The sequence below is a fragment of the Haemaphysalis longicornis genome, unplaced genomic scaffold (genome assembly GCF_048455015.1).
Source record: "Haemaphysalis longicornis isolate Haplotype H1 unplaced genomic scaffold, Haemaphysalis longicornis Haplotype H1 scaffold_4, whole genome shotgun sequence".
NCBI lineage: Eukaryota > Metazoa > Arthropoda > Arachnida > Ixodida > Ixodidae > Haemaphysalis > Haemaphysalis longicornis.
Window position 1 is genome coordinate 199,190,363 of NW_027526361.1, and position 9,973 is coordinate 199,200,335.

Sequence of the window (9,973 nt, forward strand, 5' to 3'; positions counted from 1 at the left end):
GCAGCAAAATCGCGAACACACGGGCGTTTTCACTTTTCCCACCCATCAGAAAAGTGGCTGTGAACTTTACTTAAATCCACAAAAGCAGTCACCCAATTCCTACAAATCACTTCAGTGCCTTTTTAAAGCGGCGCAATTAAAGGCTTCGAGTTATTTGAAGGAGCTGTTTCTTGCATTATCCTTCCTGCTGATTCACTGATGTCAGACATAATGACACTAATCAGTTCACAGGCTTAAAGGAGTACTGACACGAAATTTTCGTGTTGTTTTTCTCGCTGCTATGGGTGCGTACCAGCCCAGTAATGATAGAATGGTACTTTAGGCAGTATAACGCTGCGTAAATAATTATTTACAGCCTCGTTTATTCGGGTCAGTTTCAGTTTCGACAAAAATAACACCAAGGCGGTTGCCATTACAAGGAGGCACTCCTGAAGTCGCTGTTCTTGTCGCACCCATGACAGCCTGGAAGCGCATGCGAGCCCAGACCTACTGTGGTCTCCATTACCTTCACACACCCCTGCAGCATGACGTCAGTCCCAAAACAGTGACGCGATACACACAGCTTACCAGTGTGCATTAACCGCAGCCAGCACGTCGGCCACATCATGGGAGCCCTGACATCGGCAGTTTGGGGCCAGGAGAAGATTGTGCCATGCTGCCCCAAGTGTGAGCTTTCTCATGCAAGCAAAGATTGATTGATTGATTGATTGTAGGGTTTAACGCGCCGACGCAACGCAGGCGATGAGGCGCGCCGTAGTGGAGGGCTCCAGATTAATTTTGACCACCTGGGGATCTTTAACGTGCGCTGAAATCTCGTACACACGGGCGTTTTTGCTTTTCGCCTCCATCAGAAAAGCGGCCGCCGCGGCCGGAAATCGAACCCGCGACCTCGTGCTCAGCAGCGCAACGCCTTAGCCACTGAGCCACCGCGGCGGGTATGCAAGCAAAGATTAAAACGAATTTAAAATATGTTATCCTGAACAGTTACTGTTGAAACTTTCTGGGAGATATCGCCTTATACAAAAGAAGCTTTTTGCATAGTTATCTCAATTTTGAAGTTTTGTGTCAGTACTCCTTTAAATTTATTGCTTTTCTACAATCTTTAACCTGTATAAACAGTCCACAAGGAGTCTACATTAAATTTGAAGTAAGTAACAGCAATTGTGTGAGGGCTCCAGTTGCATGAAAACCCACTGCAAACCAGTGAGGTGTTACTGCAGGAGTTCGGAATAGCAACAGCAAATTCAGCATAGCATTTTCTAATATGCCACTAATTTCAAATAAACCAAGGGCCCAGACTTCAGCCTACCCATGCCATTATGGATAACCTGGATAAAGGTATGCAATGCAGCCACAAGTGGGTTTTTAAGAAACTAATTTCGAGATCCCTTTAATGATGAAGCTAATTTCAACATCCCTTTATGCAAGCTAACACAAATTACCATGTAGAAAGTCTGAAACAATTTTTTTTTGTGCGGGAAATCTGCAAGAGTCCCCCCAAAATTGTTTCATGCTACTTAATTTCGTGGTATGGAATGGAGGTGGTGCTCCGATTATAGAACCCAAACAAGGTTTGCAAACATTGTGCTTGTTTGTAACACTGTTTTGTGAGAGCCAAGTTAAGTGTATCTCAATCACGAATTGGAAGCAACGACCTCTCAACATGTCCCGTGCAAATGCCTCTTTCTGTCAACACAAGTAAAAAAGGTGCTTACTGTAAGAATGCAGGATTCTTGCTGGGTGCCTTGACCAATCAAGGCTAGCAGGCAGCTTCCGCTCCACCGCTTGCAGCACCTGCTTGTGTGTCTTCATTGGTGGCCAAAACACAAATGTTCCGTGTGCAGAGCGGTCCAGCCACCATTCTGGCACTACATATGTTGACCAGTCGTCTAGGAACTCGACTACGTGGAACCTGTTGAATTGAAATAACGAAATCAGTGTGCAGGTGTATAAAATTTGGTAAGGTTAGGTTAAAATTGGAGTTCCTTCGCCCATGGTTGGAATAGGACTATTCGTGGGTAACGTGGCGTCAATCATTACTTGTAATTGTGAAGAACACATAACACAAACTGAGCCATTAATGGGAAAATCGGAAAACACGATCGCGTCCTGACTTGCCATTGGGCGAGGTCAATCGGAAAGCACAATCGCGTCCTGACTTGCCATTAGGCGAGGCGCATCTACTGACGGCTGATCTGGCGCAATACAAACTCTGTCTGCGGTACCTCATTCGAGCGCGCGCACCCGCGTATCTGGTCTTTCTCTGAATGCTACTTTATCGCTGTACAACAACCTACAGGCAAGTTCTTGTTCGCATGAAAGATCCGACAATTTGCAGCTATACCTTGGTATCGCTGTAACAATAAATCTTTCAGTAACATCTTTCAGTAAAGTAACAATAAATCTTTCGGGATAGCTGTCTCGCTTTTGTTCGGAGAGTGGGCCGAAAAGGAGAGAAACAGAAAGGCCTACTTATGGCGCACCGAAGTGTCTGTGTGCCAAAAAGACTGCGCTTGAAATGAGTAGCGAGTTAAGTGCTGCATTGGAATGTTTCAAATGTCCCAGACACAGTTACCCACTCTTTGTCGGCCCTCTTTGTCACCGCTAGCACTATGCTGCATGCATCAACCAAAAGAGCAACAGAAGCTCTTTTACTTACGGTTTAGTCATATCGGCAAGACGATGACTAGTTGAGCAGGTAATGGTCAACCACCAACAAAAAAAACGTCGTCCTAAGCACACGTGTTTGCGGATAGCCAGAGCTCGGTTGAACAAGACGCGCGCAAGGACTACGGTGAGAAGGAGGCTCGTGCGTGAGCGTGCGAGACACACTAGGCATTAGATGCAGTAAATACTTACTGATGATGATGATGAAGTCTTCTTGGATTGGAGTAATAGCCAGCGCCACCTCGCCTAGCACTGCTTTGTTGCCTCTTCGCGGCCGCCGAGAATAATGGACCTTTTTCAAGTACCGGTCCTCCCAGCGACCGCCGCAGCGAACCTAAACTGGCAGTAAGGTGCGCCCACAAGAATATTTGGCTTTCGAGGACACCGTGCTCGAAATATCCTATTCCTGTAGTCCTTCCCGCACCCTCCTGTCACCAGGGCCTTTCACATGAATGTCATGGTAGCAACCGCACGCTCACGTGATTAGCGTCACTAAATAAGCTACCCTTTATTTAAGCTACGCTTTATTTAGTGACACACGTGCTAAATAAGCTACGATTTATTTAGTGACGCTAAAGCCTTTATTTAGTGGCGCTAGCGTGACTAATCTGCTGTGGCCGATCAGCGCCCGTTTCTCTTAACTTCCTTCGTGGAAGAATTTCCAAGACGGCTCTGGACATCCTTCTGCAAAAGCCACCAGAAAGAAAAGTGAAGATTGTTTGGACGCCAGCCCACTCAACAGCCAGGGCAACACGACCGCCCATCGCCCGAGATCTATCCCTCCAGGCGACACGAGGGTGTAGGTTAGAGACTGCGTGTCCTTTGGTCACATATCAAGACATAACGGGGTACTATAAGTGCCAAAGAACGGAACGATCTATCCCCCCGGTCATGAATCTCTAACCACAGGGCAGGAGCACTGCCTCCGGCTCCCCCAAACAAATACGTTTCCTCATCCGTCAAAACTCCACTTACTCCATCCCACGCAGTACTTCCCGCTGTGCAAATTTTGCGCTGCCCCCGGCACCCTGTACCATATGGTATGGGAGTGTTCCGCAAAGTGCGAACTTCCAAGAATAGCGCACCCTTCCCGTGAGCAGTGGGAGAAGGAGCTGTCCAGCTCCGGTCTCGATTCCCAGCTTCGGCTGGTGGAAAGGGCCGTGGTGGCAGGGATCTTCAATGGAGTCCTGGTCTGAGGGCCCCACACCACATTACGGTGCTGTTAATAAAGTTTATCCTCCTCCTCTTCCTCTTCACTTTTTTCATTTGCATTGCTCCCTCACTGGAAATTAAGTGCTCGGAACGTGGTCAGCCTCAAACATTTTTGCCCCTTTCCTTTGAAAGCCTTTTTGTGTGAACATACGTATACGACTCACTGAGAACTACGCGAATAGAGGAAATAAAAACGTGCAGCCCTAGGAGGCAGCTGCTCGCTCATCAAGCACCAAGCTTAGGGGCGTCCGTTTTTTTCTTTTTATTTCGCCCGAGGCTACTGCCAAGAATGGCGGTCTGGCAGCATATATTAAGTCATAAATGCCTCGATAATGGGACCTCCACGTACAGATGGGCCTCTTCGATTATCAATCCCAGAAATAAGGGATGGCAGTCAAGAAACTTTCGGAAAGCAAAGGGGAGAATGTGGTAGGTCATTGAAACAGATAAAGAATTCGGAAAGACAGAAGGAAAGTGGTGAAAAAAATGCCCGCGGGTGGGATCCGAACCCACGACCTCCAGAATACGTGTTTGGTGCGATGACCACTACGCTACCGGCGGGGATTTTCCCTCCACTTTCTTCCAATTCCTTCCACTTTCTTCCCCTCCACCTCGGGTTCAACGCTGGTCGACCACTCTCGACACGTCGTAGACACTCGAGTCACGGCCCGGGGATTAAAAAGAAGGTCCCCTTCACCCCGAGTAGTCCGAGTGCCGGTGGCTACCACCCCCAAGCGCTGGAAACAAAAATACCTTAACATAAATACCCCAGAAAGTGGAAAGGAAAATAGCCCCGCCGTAGTGGTCATGCGGAAAATGCAGAAAGTGCAGGCCACGGTGTGGTGCAGGCCAAATCGAAGAGAAGCAGACGATGTAGCACGGGAAGCGGCGCTGGCAGGCAGCCGTATTGGCCCTATCCAATCCAAACCAAGGCGCATCCACATCCGTACGTAATGACAATGAGAAGCACCATGGAGAGAAGCGCCATGGATCCTCCATGAGAAGCACTCTGGTACGCTGTCACAGTAATCCTGAGTATTCTTTTCTTCATGGTGGATAACATAGGAGCAGCATACAAACAAACCGGTTTGTCGGAATGTTCTTTAATTAGGCCAAACTCTGCACTCCAGCTGCGCTTCATCTCTCGAAGCCAGTGACTGTGTTGACCACCATAATGCTGCGAGCTGCTGACATTAGGAACCAAAGACGCCGGGAGTTGCGTCGCGCAAAAGCATACGCCAAGACTCAACTGAATAGAATTCAAGCGTCCCCTTTAGTGTACAGATCAGTCGTCACGCATGCAAGCAACAATGACCAAGGTTCACCGCAACCTGGGCCGTCTGCTGCCGACTGTCTATCGCCGGAACCCGTTTTGTGCGACCACCAACCTGGGCCGTCTGCTGCCGACAGTCAATTGCCGGAACCCGTTTTGTGCGACCATTACAGTGAGTTTCCATGCACTGAGGATCTACCCGACACTGATGAGGAGTTACCATCTGAGGACGAAAGCTCTGATCAAAGCGACAGTGATGTTTCTGATGACAGCGATAGCTGCAGCTTCGCTGGCCAGATTTGCGATTGGGCAGGAAAGCACAACATTGCACACGCAGCCCTCAACGATTTGCTTCCAATCCTTCAGAAGCAAGTGCCGGATCTCCCCAAAGACGCCAGAACGCTCCTCGCGACGCCGAGAGGATGCCCAATTCGGCAGCTGTCTCATGCCGAGTATGTGCATTTTGGACTGAAGCCTGGACTGGAGAAGTGCCTATCGTCAGGGCTGCGCATACCTGATACAGAAACTCTCCACCTGACGATAAATCTCGACGGCTTGCCTCTTTTTAACAACACGGCCTATCAGGTGTGGCCAATACTGGTAATGGTGTCGGAAACAAACGACCGTGGCCCATTCCCAGTCGGCATTTTCAGCTTTGCGAAGAAGCCCACTATCATTGATGAATGTGTTGAGGAGTTCATTCAGGAACTGTGTAATACCCAGAAGGAAGGCATTGAATGCCTTGGGAAGAAGTGGCATGTCGCCGTACGAGCCGTGGTGTGTGACTACCCCGCAAGAACTTTCTCAAAGAGCTCGAAAGGCCACCAGGCGTACTACGGGTGCGACAAGTGTACTCAGCTAGGTTTTCATTCAGGACGGATGACTTTCCCGGACACAAAAGCTGCCCTTAGAACTGATGCTTCATTTGCAGCTCAGTGTCAGGAAGAGCATCACACAGGAACATCTCCCTTTTGTCGGCTTGGAATCGGGATGGTGACACAGTTTCCCATTGATTATGTGCATCTCGTCCTGCTTGGTGTTGTGAGAAAGTTCACAAAATACTGGGCTCACGGTCTGTTCTCAGTGCGGTGCTCAGCCGAACATTTGAAAGCCATAAATGCCAGAATTGCTCTGGTGCGCCAATGTACCCCCTGTGACTTTAGCAGGAAGCTTCGAGGTTTGAGCGACCGTGAAAGATGGAAAGCGACAGAAGCAAGGCAGTTCCTCCTTTACGTCTGCCCTGTAGTGCTGAAAGGAATTTTGAAGGAAGCACCCTACCAGCACTTCATGACGCTACATGTTGCTATCCGTATCCTGTGCTGAAAAGATTGCTCACCAGAGTTGGTGAATTACGCCGAAGAACTCTTGACGTACTTTGTTGCGCATGCAGGGGCAAATACTCTGTATGGGAATACTGTCTATGTGTATAGCGTACACGGACTAATTCACTTGGCACAGGAGGTGCGAACCTTCGGACCACTGGATTCTTTTTCATGCTTTCCGTTTGAAAACTATCTGGGATGCCTCAAAAGGAAAGTCCGCTCAGGTACAAGCCTTTGGCTCAGATCTATAAACGGCTGAAGGAAAAAGTGGCCAGCTCGAAATGGGAACCAGAAGACGCTGATGGAGTCGTCAGTCGGGAACATACAAATGGCCCCATTCCATCAGCTTTTGTAAACGCAAGGCAGTTCAATGAGGTTGTTTGCCTTGGGCGAATCTTGAAAGTAAGTGAAGGGAACAACTGCATTCTTTTGAAAAACAACCAAGTAGGCGTCATAAGCAACATCTTGAGCTGCGACGGAGAAGTAAGCATTGTTGCGAGACTTTTCCGCACTGTGGGGGATCTCTACACGCACCCCTGCAGGTCCACCTTGCTCGATGTAATGATGGTGGACAACCTCTCTTCCCGTCATTACGTTTTCCGGCTTGAGGACGTCAAGGCCAAGTGTTTCTTGTACCCAAGCAATGGCGCGTATGCTTGTTTGCCCATCCTGCATTCACAAGACCAGTGAGCAACGCAAAAGACACTGCTACACATAACGTCTACTTCTTTTGGAAAATACCTGTGTCACTACAACGTGCCCACCAGCATTATGTTTGCCTTGCTATAAACTTGTACTGTTGGTGTGATGTGAGACGAATGTTACACCAATACCGGTCCAGTTTTACAGTGCGGGTGTTAAAAAAGTTTTTGTATGTTTGACTTTTCAAGACTTTTGTGAGTAATTTCTTGTGACTGCTGTGCATGATGTCTGTGACCAAGTACAAGTTTGTTTTATTCGAAAGATTTGGTGTTTATAGTTCCCCCAGCACTTTTCTGGCAGCAAACGATGCTTTAGTCACTAAGAATTAATCAATGTATGTTAAAATTTTGATTTTCCCACCAAATCATGGGTTTCTTGAGGTCGTCTGCGATGATGTCACAAAAACAGGTCTTCAAGCATATCCGAATGTGGCACTAGGTTGTCAGAGGACTACAAAGCCTTGTTTACCGTCAATCCTCTTACATGGCACCACCATACTGTAACAGACATTTGCCTGGCTTTGTTTTGTTTTTTGCTGTATTTGCACCTGGCTTGTTTTTGTTACGGTAGAAAGTACTCAATATGTGAAACATGGGGTATACTCGACAAACATGGTTACGTAAAACGATGTTGGTTACGCCAATCAGCCTGTATGATGTCAGACAACTTGAAAGCGCCATACTGTTGTGCAGCTATAAAAAACCTATTGTGAGCAGTACCAACAACAGCGCGCTCTGGTACTTAAATGTTTACGTGTATTTTCGTAACTTCCATTTTTACCCCACCATTCTTCTATTAAATGGATATATGTATTATATTTAGGGGAAAATAGCCTGTGCTGCAAGATTATAAGCCCTGCATAACTTGCGTTCACTTTTGCCGGCCTCAGCCAATTGCACAGCTGGGCACATTTGACATCATAGGTACTGTTGTGGGAAATGAGCTGATGGGTTGCATGGCCATTCCCTTTTTTCCTAATTATTAAGCATATTTGGGCGAAGTTTACGTTCAAAGTGGTGTCAGTATGATTCTAACGAGGCAATCTTTCGAGTGAACCGGTTGTGTCTTGTCTGCATGGCCCCTTTAAGGCACCCACCCCGGTGCTATTCAACTCGTGATGGTGCCACCAAGTCCCAACTCCTTGTTTAAATACACTGATCATATGTGCCTGGCTGTTTTTTCAGTTTTTAAAAGCCACAAGGAAACTGCGAGAACTATTTTTTGAATGTGTTTGTGCTAAAATATGTTTGTGTTTAGATGGAGCATAGGTAATGACATTCAGTTTGTATGGCAGGGGATAGTAGCTGTGGCCATCAGCATGTGTTCCCACTGCTGCCATATGGCAGCAACATGAGCAAAACACATCGGCCCATCTCATAGCCTGAAGCAAAAAAGGCAGCATAGTAGCCAAGTATGGACTATTTTTGGAGAAAAGGGTCCTTGTGATGAAAATCTGGGGAAAATAGAATGGTATCGCATCAAGCCACACACTTCCCTACCATAGCTTACGTTGTGCGACCTGCTTTTCATTTGAACACATAAATAGGAATACTTACCTAGTTGGTCATTAATGTAGCTGCCAAATTGGCTCCCAGATCAGCTTAGCTGCAGTAGCCGTGTTTTTGTGTAGTTGCTGAGCTCTTGCAAGACTTCTGCAAAAACTTTTTTTGATCCAGAATCTGGGGGCCACTACACTGCATAGCTACTCCATGTAGTATCCGTGCAATATGCACACGATGAGATGGCAAAAAAACCTGGGCTAGGGTATATGCATGCGGTCAAAACAGTACCAAACTGGTCTGGTTTGTTAAGTGCGTTCTTGAAAATATTGATTGTGGAGCTTACATTAAGCGTTACATGTAAACATCGCTGCGTCACTTGAAATGAACATTGAAGTGTGAACGAAATGAACTGTGCCAGAGAATGAAAGCCATAGTTGTCAGTATCAGTAGCCAACTGCTTAACCTTCTTTTAGTGCTGCATAGTGGGTTTATTTTTGTGTTCACTCTGTATGCTTATGTGCTTGCTACCAGTTTTTGCCGTGACATTGGGGCTCATTTTGCATGACTGGGCAAAATAATTGGTGCATATAGTGAAAAAACCTGTTTACAAATAAAAGAACCAAAAAAAACTTCTGTTGTGTGTGCAACTAGTGTTTACATTGCTCACTCGTTTATAATCCATGCACAACACACAGAGGAAGCAATTTTTGGACAGCTTAGTCTGTAATGCTTAAATTGGTGTGCAACAATTCATTGAACATCGTTTGGTCGGATGCCAATTAACCAAAAGCTTGCCCATTTCACTTCAGCTGATTCATCAAATGCTGTTTCGTTGGAGTAATGTCGCCCATTTCATCAAATGATGTTTGGAAGCTCTGAGAGCGATTAGTATCGCTGGAGAAAAAGAGATACATGAAGTGTGAAAGGCTTTCTACTTGTAGGGCTGTGTAGACAAACTATTATTTTTAACACAAGCCTTCGTCACTGCCCATTTTTGTGACACAACAGAAGAAATGCATATTGGGTCATGCTGCCTTTTGTGTTAGCTTTTCAGAAGATTTGTTTAGATTACTATTATTTTTCGGTTTTCAGATACATGATTTCTACGAAGCGTTTAACAATGCGAATAGCGTGAAGGCATACATTCCAGGTGTGCACTGAAAATTCCTCATCTGACTAGCAAAAATCAAAAAGACGTTTATTTTTCGAGAAAGAAATTAGCTGTATATGTACCTGCATTGTACAATGGCGTAAGAGTGCACAAGAGCCCAGTCACTCTTTGGTTAGTTGCCAAT

At 46.4% G+C, this 9,973-nt stretch overlaps 1 pseudogene; it reads left to right on the forward strand.

Annotated features, from left to right (window-relative positions):
- The first annotated feature begins 4,942 nt into the window (after positions 1–4,942).
- Positions 4,943–7,777, forward strand: LOC144180738 (uncharacterized; annotated as a pseudogene).
- Positions 7,778–9,973: the final 2,196 nt, after the last annotated feature.